The sequence below is a fragment of the Coffea arabica genome, chromosome 3e (assembly GCF_036785885.1).
Source record: "Coffea arabica cultivar ET-39 chromosome 3e, Coffea Arabica ET-39 HiFi, whole genome shotgun sequence".
NCBI lineage: Eukaryota > Viridiplantae > Streptophyta > Magnoliopsida > Gentianales > Rubiaceae > Coffea > Coffea arabica.
The window spans coordinates 40,595,312-40,608,264 of NC_092315.1; the positions used below are offsets into that span (position 1 = coordinate 40,595,312).

General features: G+C 32.9%; 1 long non-coding RNA gene and 1 other non-coding gene across 2 annotated transcripts; one reads left to right on the forward strand and one right to left on the reverse strand.

Annotated features, from left to right (window-relative positions):
- Positions 1 to 514: 514 nt before the first annotated feature.
- On the forward strand, positions 515 to 621 carry LOC113738332 (small nucleolar RNA R71). The gene has a single exon (XR_003460118.1). It is a non-coding gene; the product is annotated as a small nucleolar RNA R71 (small nucleolar RNA).
- An 11,205-nt stretch (positions 622 to 11,826) lies between these two features.
- On the reverse strand, positions 11,827 to 12,714 carry LOC140038729 (uncharacterized). The gene is made up of 2 exons (XR_011842302.1): positions 12,400 to 12,714; positions 11,827 to 12,114 (listed from the first exon to the last, which is right to left on the reverse strand). It is a non-coding gene; the product is annotated as an uncharacterized lncRNA (long non-coding RNA).
- Positions 12,715 to 12,953: the final 239 nt, after the last annotated feature.

Consider the following 12,953-nt stretch of genomic DNA (forward strand, 5'->3'; position numbering starts at 1 on the left):
TTGGCTGGAAACCAGGTGGATTTGTCAGCCTTTGTTGATTTCCTCGTTCCTTCCATCCAAAATTAGGATGGTTTCGCCACCCCGCATTGTAGGTATTAGAATATGGGTTGTTTTGGAATTGATGATTATAATTATTGAGATACTGTGCCTATTCAATACTAGCACAAATAGATTCATCATGATCATCTCCACACAGAGTACAACAAGCAACAATTGTGTTCAAATTAGAACTCAAACTTGAACCAACTTGCTTATTAAGTATTTTGACCACATTATCCATTTTAGCATTCAAGGAAGTCAAACTATCAATTTTAAACATACCTATGGGTCTTCTTGTGTTAACTCGCTCATTGGTCCATTCCATTGGTAATTATTTGTAGTCATTTCCTCTATTAGTTGTTGAGCTTCCTTGGACAACTTACCCATCAAAGCTCCACCAACTACTGTATCTACATGAGCCTTTGTTGGATAGATGAGTCCATTGTAGAATGTTTGGACTATGAGCCAATCGGGTAAACCATGGTAAGGGCATCTTTGTTGTAACTCTCGATAGTGCTCCCAAGCCTCATACAATGTCTCTCCTTCCTGTTGACAAGAACTAGTTATATCCATATAAAATTTAGCAGTCTTGCTAGGTGGAAAGAACTTATCGAAAAAAACTTTTGGTAAATCGCCCAAGTGGTAAAGGTATTAGGAGAATGTGATTGTAACCAAACCTTGGCCTTGTCTTTTAATGAGAATGGGAACAATCTGAGGCAAATTGCATCATCACTAACACCATTATGCTTAATTATATTGTAAATTTCTAAAAATGTAGACAAATAAGAATTCAAGCCTTCAGTTGCATTACTTCTAAATTGAGATTGTTGCACCATTTGTATAAAAGATGGTTTAATCTCAAAATATTAGCATTTATCATAAGTCTCACTATGCTCATTCGTAATCCATCACCTCTGAGTAATACGAAGTCCCGCAATGCTATTCTATTGGCCTTCTCCACCATAGGTCCGATTTGTAAAAGTTCAATTGTTATTTCTCCTTCACCTTAAGTCTCCACAATCTCAGGTAGTGCTTGCCTTCATTGCCTTCTTAGAGTCCTTTCAATTTCAAGATCCAATGGAATAGTGACTGTTAGAGTTCTCTAGGTATACCACAAGAAACCACATTCAAAAGATTTACCAAAACTAAAACTAAATACTAAATTACTTTAAATTACTCTATCTACTAAGGCTAAATATATTCACAATATAACATAATGTTTAAACTAATAAAGATTGTTTTAGCCCTAATATTGCCATGGTTCCCTGGCAATTGTACCAAAAACTTGATGAGATTTATAACTGCACTCTAAATTTAAACCTAATTTCCTCGTTAACTGCAAGTGTACGTGTCATGCATTGTAGTATAAAAAAAATAGAGTCGAATTCCACAAGAACCACTTTTGAATTACTAAGGCTTAATCACACTCTCTATTATCTAAACTACTCAATAATCAATCAAAATTAAGCAATAATAATGATAAGACAATTCAAAAATTAACAAACAAATTTGGAGTAACTTAGACAACAAAAGTGTCCTAGGGAATAGAATCCACTAATCACGCTCAATCATGGAAGAAATAAATAACTAATGCTACTTTTCTTGTCTTACTAGGGATGTATTTCACTAAGACAATCAGAAATCACTTTCACCAATGAATCGGAATTTGCTAATACTTATGTTTTCCTACTATCATGGTGAAATCTCAAGTATCAACTAGATCAAACACAAGAAATGTCATACACATCCACCTAGGTGCATCACTACTTTTGTGTGCCTACTCCTTAAGTTCCACTTATTCATTTTCCATCATTGTTAACTATTTTCATAAATTATTGACAACTAAAATGGCTTGCAAATGGTGATCAATCATTCACAAGTGAACTAGCAAGTACAAGATACAGCAATAATCAACCGGATCTAGCCATAATCAAAGCATAAATAACTTCATCTACCCCTAGAACAAGAAGATCTAGTTACACATAATATATTTCACATCATCTTTCAAGCAAATAAAGAGAAAATGGAGGAACAGATGCTTATTCAAATGAAGAAACAAGATCTCCCAACTTCATCAACTTCATAGCCATCCAAATATTTGATTATGTCAAGTGTTCTTCAAGTTTCTCCAAGGAAATAAGAAAACTAGACTAAAAACTAAAACTAGAGAAAAATCCTATTTTTTTGTAACTCCCTTTCTTGCTTTACCTATTCTCCTTGTTTCCTTTACCTTTTCTTCCCAAAAAGTCCTCAATTGGAATCTCCAATATTCTGTCTTCAAGTGCACAAGATGCTTTGGCAGCTTTCCAACCGAAATTCGTTGTGTAACAAGAGTCAAAAAACAAGTGTGAAATGTGCACAAGTTGTTCTACAAATTGCAGAGGAGAGAGATGGATCCAAGACCTCAAATCCAAGCTAATCCGAACTCGGATCTAAGATTTCTTCAATTTTTTCACTTGTTTGGCAAGCACGATCTGAAGACTCTCTTATAGGGATCCAAGCTCGAATCCCTTGCCCTCGGATCTGTTTCTCCAGCTTCTCAAACGAGGTCTCCGATCTGAGGGTAGTGGGATGGATTCGAACTCAAATCCAACTCCCCTATTTCCAGCTTCAATTTTCTTCCTTTTTGGCATGATTTTTTCTTCTCGTTTCACTTCAGCGTTATCCTCCAAGAAGTACATTGCATTTTCTTCAATGCAAGCAAGTATTTCATGCACTAATAACCTACAACACCACACATTTATGCATTAATCCACTCATTTTGCACATTTAGTTTACTAAGCGACACTTGAAGAAATTTTCACCAAAAAGGGCTTAAAATGGCTATGAACCCCTAAAAACATGCTAAAAGCTTACATGTAACCATATGAAACATAGGTGAAATATTCACTTATCATATGAAATCATATGAAACACAAGCTTGCATGTAACCATATGAAATATACCACCCATACCTATAACTATCTCTCATCTATATTTTGTGATAAAGAAGTTAGTTATAGATTCTTTAAATTCTATGAAATTACATCGTTAAAACCAGAAAGGTGTTTTCTTACTTTCGTGAGAGTACTCCCTAGGTTCAACACGTCTATGAACTAGTGTTAAATCACAACTTTCATTGATGATACAACACCTATAGATAATCATAACTAGTAGCCAATTAATCATGATTGAAATACAAAAAATGTTTAATTGAAATACAAAAAGTGTTTAATTGCACAAGAAATAAATCAAATAACCATGATGAGATCACATAACAATCATAGGCACTTAATCCATTCCTTAGGTATACAAACTAGCAAAACATGATAGTTATGAAAACAATAACCAAATTTGTATTATAGCAAAAAATAAGAATCAATACAAGAAATAAAGTGATAGAAGAGATGTCACCCTTGTCACTTGAGTTCCAAGCTCTCTATTTTCATCCTGAGCTTCATCTATGCTAGCTAAATATAAGATGGATAAACTATACTAACTACACTATACTAATAAACTAGAGAATTCTAGTGAAAGAGTACATTTTGCATAGTTTCTCTGGGCTTCAAAGTTACAAGAAATGTTCAAAATTGGCCTTACTTATATAAGATTAAAGCTCTCAAACAACTTATTAAAGTTAATGCAAATTGCTCCATGAAATTACCAAAAGTTGATTCCTGAAATATCCAGACTTTCTTGGGCAATTGCCATTGAATTTTAATCACAAAAATGGTCCAAAAGTTGTGTGAATAAGCTTCAAGTTCCAAAGCAACTTTCATAGCTGGAATATAAATACGGGGGTGGAAAACATAGGGGTGGTCACATATTTGGTTCATGTATTGTCCTCCCTTGTAGGTTTGCACTTTCTGATGGTTCTGGAAATTGCTCTATTTTTGTACCAATTTAGATTGCAAATTTCTCGATAATGGAAGGCAAATTAGCTCTTGCACAAAATGTTAAAGTTATAGTCCTCTAAGTTAATTTTTCAATGCACTAAGAGTCATGCCATTTGGAGTTTTGAAGACTAATAAATGTCCAAAATACCCTCAACCAGTCAAAACTTTGTTTTAGACTTTGACAGTAGAAATGCACTTTTATATTTTAGCTTTTTGATTATAAAAACCCATGAATTGGATTTCGATATCTTCATAGGAAATGTAGATATATGTCTTATCTTCAAAATAGTTCAAGAATCATTTTAATCCAATATTTGTAACTTAGTTATTTCCAAAACACTAGAAGATGTTAGAACTATCAATTTTTTCTTCTTTGCCACTTGATTGCATTTTATACTTTGAACATTTTGCACTTCATATCAATTAAAGGCAACTTCAAATCATCAAGAATCATATAAATATCTTCTCACTTCACTTTATTTGATAATTAAATCATTAAAACTTAGAAAAACATAAAATTTTCACTACTTTAATGCATAGAAATGCAATTTTCTCACTTAAGCCAAAAAATGGAAAATTCACTAGAAACTTTATTTAGCTTATTAAAATGAGTAAAACATACCAAAAAGTATATAATAAAGCACACTGAATATACGTAAGATAAACACTTATGATCAATGAATTGTCTAGTACTTTTTGTTGATTCATAAGATGCTGGAAACTGGGATGTGCGCTATTATTGGAGAAACATCCAAATACCAAGTAGGTAACTGGCTAGGTACAATGCAATAAATTTGAGTTGTGTTATTCATGGTACTAAATATGTATAAGACATTTAACATACTGTGCTTTTTTTATATCTATTCTAGGCAAATTAAATGGATGGCTGCTTAGACATATAATGAGCACCCAACAAATTGTTATCAAGCTAATTTTGAAGTTTGATAGAGGAATTGAATGAAATTAACAATTGCTAGCAAGTATAGAAGCTTGAATATGGAGGAAAAATTTATTCCAATGTTAGAATGTTTTAAAGATCCATCGAGTTCCTCAACATGCGACAATAATGTAAGCCCTTTTAGAATAAACAACCAAATAGTTTCAAGCCTTGCTCAGTTGACAGGTGCAGCTCCTGTGCTTTTGGCTATCTTTTCTCTTATTTGCAAATATGGTGGGATGATTAATGCACAGCTGCTATTAGTGAATCTTTTTACAAGACATGCAGAAACAACATAAAAGATTGTACAGAAAGGAGAAAAGAACAAACTAACACTGTGAAACCCCTGCATATGTGAGATCTATCACCCTAATAAAGAGTACATGCATGGAAACTCTTTTTTTCACATTACAAGAAGTAAGAGTTTCAATGACAACAAGGGTTGTAACTAAAGGACAGAAAGTTCTCACTATTTGTTTTAAATAATAAAAAAAATAAAAAAGCTACCACTGCCTTGACACTGTAGATCCATCACTAATTCCCTTAGTGACAAAATTTTGGGAATGGTAACTTGAGTTGTCACAAAATCTGCATATCATATTCATTAAATAAGAAAAAGTTGTCACAAAAAACCTTTATAGTGACAACTTTTAAGTGTCGAAAATAGTGATAACAGCTCACTTGTCAGTTATATAGTAAATTATTTAATGACATCCAAGCTATTCTTGACCATTTTAAAGGATCACTTTCATCCAATATTTCAACGTGAAATTGACGAAGGCAATACTAGTCCAATCATACAATCCAATTTCAAGTTTATTAACTACTATAAGAACACTGCACCAATTCAATACAAGATGAATGTTTCTAGAAGTAACTTCAACAACTACAAATTCTGGTTGAGTGCTCAAATTTTGGTAGCTAAGTGTTGAGAAATCAAACAGATTTTCAAGTTACAAAATCCATTGAACTAAAATAACTTCTGCAGGAATCTTTATAGGAAGCTTGACAAGGATTTGATCTCATGCTTAGTGAATGATCTGAAACATAAGAACCCGAGCATAAAAAAAAGAAACATGAGCATACAAAAATTGGTGAAAATAAGAAATATAAGCACCTGATCAGCAGTGAAAAATGGAAAATAAGCACCTAATCATGACTGGGTTTACAAAGTTTGAAATGCAATATCCATATTAGTTCCTGAGCTAGCACCCATAAGGATATACTAAGTAACTCATATGACGTGTACTCATTTTCTTTTTTCTAACTTATACGAAGGCCATTGAGTGTTAATATTCTTGTAGGAAATTATGCATCCAAGAATGCATGAAATATGCATAAAAGTATCACTAGAAGTGCCAGTGATGGAGCTATACAACATAATGTAATGTTTAGTTTTCAATTGAAACAAAAGAACCAAACGTTATGTTATTCATATGTGGAATTCAGGGATAAAGATTAATCATCTAACTTCAATCTATATTGATGAGAGAGGGAAGGGGAGGGGATGCCAGGAAGAAAGGGAGGAGAGGGGAGAAGGAAAAGGTAGAGGGAGGAGAGAGAAAGAGGGAGAGTGATAAGTGTTTGTTATATATGTTTATTAGTAGCATTATTAATTTATTTTTGGTATAAATTAGGATTTTTATGGTGTAACTTACTCTTTTAAGTTTCTAAATGTTGTGAGTTTCACTTGAGCAGTGTATTGTGCAATTTTGGTTATATTTGTTGGATTTGAGAAGAATTATCAATGTTGGATCGAGATGGATTCATTTGAACTCATTTAATGCATGGTTAAACGATGATTTGGAAAGTAAAAACGCATCAAATGTGGACATGATTTGGAAGTATTATTGGTGCAATGCATGAACAAGACCATGGTTACCTTGGTTTTGATCTTACTATTGAATTGTAGCAAAAAAGAAACAAGGAAACCCAACTGAAGAGAAAACGAGACCTCCGAATATGCAGGCTTAGGTCACGTATTCATAGGTCGCGTATTCTCCCTTGTTGTTCTACTACTTGCCCTGCATTCACACCTTTTTCCAACTCAATTCTAGCACAGAATTTCGACTACTCATACTCAAGAATCCTTAAGGGAGTACAAAGGAAACTTTATGTCATTTCATTTGGCACTTTTTGACTCTCTTAACACTATATATGTAAGAATCATAAGGAGAGAGTTAGGCAGAAGAGAGAGGAAGAAAACACCACAAAATGTAGTTTCTTAACTCTTTAGTTTAGGTAGTGTAGGATAGTTTAGTTTTAATTAGTTTATCCTTTCTTGTATGGTAGCGAGATGAAGATAAAGTTGGAGGATGAAGAAGGCAAGGAGAGAGCTCGTGTGACAAGGGTTACTCTACCTTCCCAATTCTTTATCTTTTGTAATTGATTATTAAATTTAGTTAATATGCAAGTTTTGAATTTTATGTTTATTATGTCTTTCTAAAGTTTATACCTTAGGTTTTGGTTGAACTTTCTATGATTGTATTGTGTTGATTACTTGGCTATTTGATGCTATTATTTTTCAGCAAATTATTTAGCACTTTTGCTCTTCAAATCATGATTGACTTGGTACCATTAATTATAATTATCTAAAGGTGTTGTCTCTTCAATGAAAATTGAGATTTAACTCTAGTTCAAGAAGTGCTAAACCTAATGAGTACACTCACAAGAATAGAGGTGCACCTTTGTGGTTTTAATGATTCATTTCATGTAATTTCATAGGGTTAATTAACTTGTAGCTAATTTCATAACCACGAGGATAGGTATGGATTAGTTATAAGTATAGTTGATTCAATACAAGAGTAAATTTCACATGCATGAGGAAATAAAGTTGCACTTGCATGAGTAGTTAGGGATAACATAGACTAAGGACCTTTCATTTGCTATTTTCTTGCATAGTTTAACTTAGTTTTATTTCCTTTAATTTGTTGATTGTCTAAATAATAGAGGAGTTTTAGTAGTGCTGGTAATTGTCCATTCTTCTCAGCAAGTTCGACTCTTAATACCCTATACTCAATCTTAACCAACGTTGATAATTGAGCCTAATTGTTATATTTGAACTCATTTAGTGCATGATTCAATGATGATTTGGAAAGTAAAAGAGCATCAACTATGGACATGATTTGCAAGTATTATTGGTGCAATGTATGAACAAGAACATGGTTACCTTGGTTGTGATCTTAGTATTGAATTGAAGCAGAAAAGAAACAAGAAAACATGACTGAAGAGAAAACGCGACCTCCGAATATACGGGCTCGGGTAGTGTATTCATAGGTCGCGTATTCTCCCCTATTTTTCTGCAACTTGTTCTGCTTTCACACTTCTTTCCAACTCAATTTCAGCACATAATTTTGACTGCACATGCTCAAGAATCTTTAGGAAAGTGCAAAGGAAGATTTATATCATTTCATTTGGCACTTTTTAACTCTCTTAACACTATATATGTAAGAATCATAAGAATAGTGCTGGCTAGATCATGATGAAGTTAGAGATGAAGAAGGAGGGGTTGAAACCCATGTGACAAGGGTTATCTCTCTTCCAACTCTTTATCTTTTGTATTGGATTCTTAAGTATTGTTAATATGCAAGTTTTGAATTTTATGTTCATTATGTTTTTCTAAAGTTTGTGCCTTAGGTTTTGGTTGAACTTTCTATGATTGTTTTGTGTTTATTATTTGGCTAGTTGATGCTATTATTTTGAACAAGTTATTTAGAACTTTTGCTTCTTTAAATTATGATTAACATGATAACATTAATTGTGATTATCTAAATGTATTTTTTCTTCAATGAAAGTTTGGATTTAACACTAGTTCAAAAGTGCTAAACCTATGGAGTACACTCATGAGAGTAGATGTGCACTTTTGTGGCTTTAGTGATTCATTTCATGTAATTTCATAGAGATATTGAACTTATAACTAATTTTATAACCACGAGAGTAGGTATAGATTAGTTATAAGTATAGTTGATTCACTACAAGAGTAGGTTTCACATGTATAAGAAAATTATGCCATAACTAGCCAAAATAGATGTACTCCATGATCCAAAAATAGCACTTGCATGAGTAGTTATAGATATCATAGCTTAAGCAGCTTTAATTTGCTATTTTCTTGCACATTTTAGCTTAGTTTTATTTCCTTCAATTTGTTGATCACCTAAATTATAGAGTAGCTTTTGTAATGCAGGTAATTGTCCATTCTTTCTTGTGGGTATATTCAATCTAGACCTGTATACTTGTAAAAACTTGCATGTGGGGTATCTAGAATTTTATAAATGTAAAATTTGATGGTGGAATGAGCTTAATTGTTATATGCATGTCCCGTGCTTATCAAGTTTTTGGTGCCGTTATCAGGGAAGACTTATGGCAATGTTGACGTGAAAAATAACTTTATTAGTTTGGACACTTTACTAGTTTTGCTGTGTTTGTTGTGTCTTATGTGTTGAGTTTTTGTTTGTGCATTTTTGTATGTGTCGATTCACCTATTCTTCTTGACTAAACTTGTTTTTGAATTACTTTGAAAGCGTATTTAGGGACTCAAGGAGGTATGTCATTTGAAGATGGCATTTGAATATGGGTTTGAAGGTATCTCATTTGAAGATAGCTTAAGGAGTTTAAAGGATAAACTTGATTATATAATGTTAAAAGTTCAATTGGACACCATTATGCAAAAGAGGAATGTTAATGCTTTTAATTCTAATCATATAATTTATGACTTGTGTAGAGGTTATCATGTTACTTATATATGTAGGCAAGCATCAAATGTGAACTATTATGATGAATTTTGGCATTACACTCCTTATTTTGATCAATATGGTCCTAATTGGGATAACTCTTATACATATGATTGGAATAATCAATATAATTATAGTGATTCTTCATGTTTTCATGATCACCAATTTGAATTTGTCCAATACGAATCTAAGTCATCTTAAGAATTAGTAATAGAAAGGTTACCTAATACATCTTTATCTTGAAAATTAGAAAGTGAAACATTAGCTAATGATTCTAACCATTTTGGGAGTTAGTCATAGAAAAATTTTCTAATCAATTTGATTTAGATATAAAAAAAAAACTAGCTAATGTAACCTCCAACCGTTTTGGTAGAATACAAGATCAATTACATGTTTTTGAGAAGTTATTTGTTCTAATGATATGCAAAGTGACCCTAGCATGAATGGTGGGAGTGTTGTATGTAAAAATGGATTGCATTTTGATGAAAATGATATATCTAATGTGTGTTTCGATGAGAAAGAGTTCATTTCACAAGATGAGATCCTTGGAACTAATCATAAATCTCAAGAGATGAACATCAATGATTTACATTTAACCTCTCTTGAGAAGTGCTTTAAAGTTGTAGGTTCTACAGATGTTATCTCTCATGAAGGTCATGTGCACATTCTTTTGGTAAGTTCTCAAGTGACACGCATTCAAGGTAATATCTATAAATTATTTGAGATAAGTAAACCACTTCCATCTCTGACATTATTAGAACATGTGACTTTTGTTATCAAATCATCATTTGTTGATCCACCTCATCCTTTAAGGGTGGATTAATAATTAACAAAACCTCCTTAAAAAATGAGGTTATATAGTCGAGCCAACGACTATAAACAGAAGTTTTCATTAGGAGGCAACCCAATGTTTGGTAATTTATGTTAACTTGGTGTGGTTTTATATTTAAATTATTTGTTTAAGTTGTTTTATTGTTTTTCTTTTGTAGGTATTAGAAATGGAAGCAAAACTGACCATTTGAAGAGAAAATGACGAACTTTGATCAAAGAACTCAATCCCTCGATTTGAGTAATTATTGTTTTTGATTGTTAAAGAGGGATAAAATGCATGTTTTAATCATTTTACATGTGCATGAATTGATTATTTAGACAAAAGAATGGTCTAGAATGCATTTTGAGCAAATTGAGATAAAAATTGTCATTTTTGAAAGTTAAAAATTTCTGCAGAAAAATTGCAGAACTAAAAATGTTACCCTACAAAACGTGGCATAAAGTCACATTTTTAGCAGGTTGCATTTTGCTTTCTACAAAAATAAAGTAGAAAACGTGAGCACAAAAAAGTGATCTCAAGCTCATGTTTTTGATTGTCGCATTTTGCCTTATGTGATTTTAAAGCAGAATACATGAGTTCAAGCCCACGTTTTTAGCTAATGTTTTCAATTCTTGTTTAAAGGCACAAAACGTGCATTCTATTTCCTTTCTTCTTCTTCTTTTCCTCAACTCATGTTTTACACACATTCGCACACTTCACAAAATCTCACTTTTACTCCATTTTCTTACAAGAAATCATCAACCCAACATTATTTAACTTTCGTAGAGCCTTTTTAACCTATTAAAATTCAAGGAAAGCACTTCAAAATTCGTTTTTAAAAAGGATTGAGACTAGGGTTTTTTCACTCTTATCCAAACAATTGGGGGTCAATTTGAGAGTGTTTCATAGGGCTTTTTGCATAATTTTCATCTCCAAACATCCTTCTACGTGCTTGAGATAAGTTTCTTGATCAAATCTTTGTATTTTAGAAGTTGGTATTTTTCAAGTTCCTGAATTTTCTTACATCTTCTAAATTTGAATTTTTAAGGGTAAAATACACAAAACTCCCTTGTGGTTTGACATTTGGACATAATACTCCCTCATTATTTGAAAACACCCATATAGCCCTCTCATACTTTAGACTAAAGTGAAATTTGACCGGTAACATGTATGCTACCTGCAAGTGATGTATTATTATTTTTTTATTTTTTTATTTATTGTCATTTTTTCTTTCAATTTTGGTGCTTTGACTTAACTATCATAGGTATTTTTACAAATTTTATAATTATTGATGCACTTTTAAAATTTTCTAAAAATTATTCATACTCTCTCACTATTTTTCTCTACCATCTCTCTCTATTACCGCCAGTCGCCACCACCGCCTGCGGCTTTGTCTCCAAAGATTCTTCCAAAACAATGACCCCAAAATCTAAATTCACCCCAAAATCCAAGAAAAAATTTCATGAATTTCATAAGCTCCCATCATAAAATTCTTGAAAAAGTAGACAAATCAGATGAGTGAAAATGGCAAGTTTCAGAATTGAAAAATCTCCAACTACAAGTCTTCTTTCTTCTGTCTTTGTGAAATCATAGCAAAAATTATTCATACCCTCTCCCTCTTTTCCTTCGCCATCTCTCTCTACTGCCGCTAGTCACCACCATCGCCTGCAACTTTGTCTTCAAAGATTCTTCCACAACAATAGCCGCAAAATCCAAATTCACCTAAAAATCCAAGAAAAAATTTCATGAATTTGATAAGCGTCCATCATAAAATTCTTGCAAAAGTAGACAAATTAGATAAGTGAAAATGGAAAGTTTCAGAAATGAAAAATCTCCAACTACAAGTCCTCTTCTTCTTTCTCCCTGAAATCATAGCAAAAATGAGACCCCCCTATAGGATTCCTCTGCCCAATTTTTGGGTCTTTGATGGCTCATCCTATGGTGCCCATTTTTCCTGTGCGGGACTAGATCTGTAGCAATACATAAAAGTACAAACCAACCCACTACCTCTCATATTATGGTACTCCAAATTTGCAGGATTTTAGACTTTGGGTGGAGAGAATGGTGATGTGAAGTGGTGGAGGGGATGGTATAGAGTTCGGGTGGAGAGGGGATGGTGGTGTGAAATGGTGGTGCAGAGTTCTGGTGGAGGGAATGGTGGTGTGAAGTGGTGGAGGGGAAAGGGGAGCAGGAGAGAGGAGGAAAAAATGAAAATGTGAAAATGAAAAAAAAAAAAAAGAAAGAATAAAAAAATGAGCCAATGCCAAGACCCCGGTTGTGGAGAATGTGAAATGGAGGAAGAAGGAGAGGAAGAATAGAAAAGAAAAGGGAAAAAAAGGAAAGGAAAGGAAACTAAAATTAAAAAAGGAAAAAATTAATAATAGACAGACTACCAGTTCATAGCAGGTCAAAAAACATAATTCCACTCTAGTCCAAAGCACGAGGGGGTAATGTGGGTATTTTTAAATAATGAAGAGGTAGTGTGTCAAATAGTCAAACTACAAGGGGGTTTTCTATATTTTACCCAATTTTTAATGATTATTATGGATATTTGTGGCTTC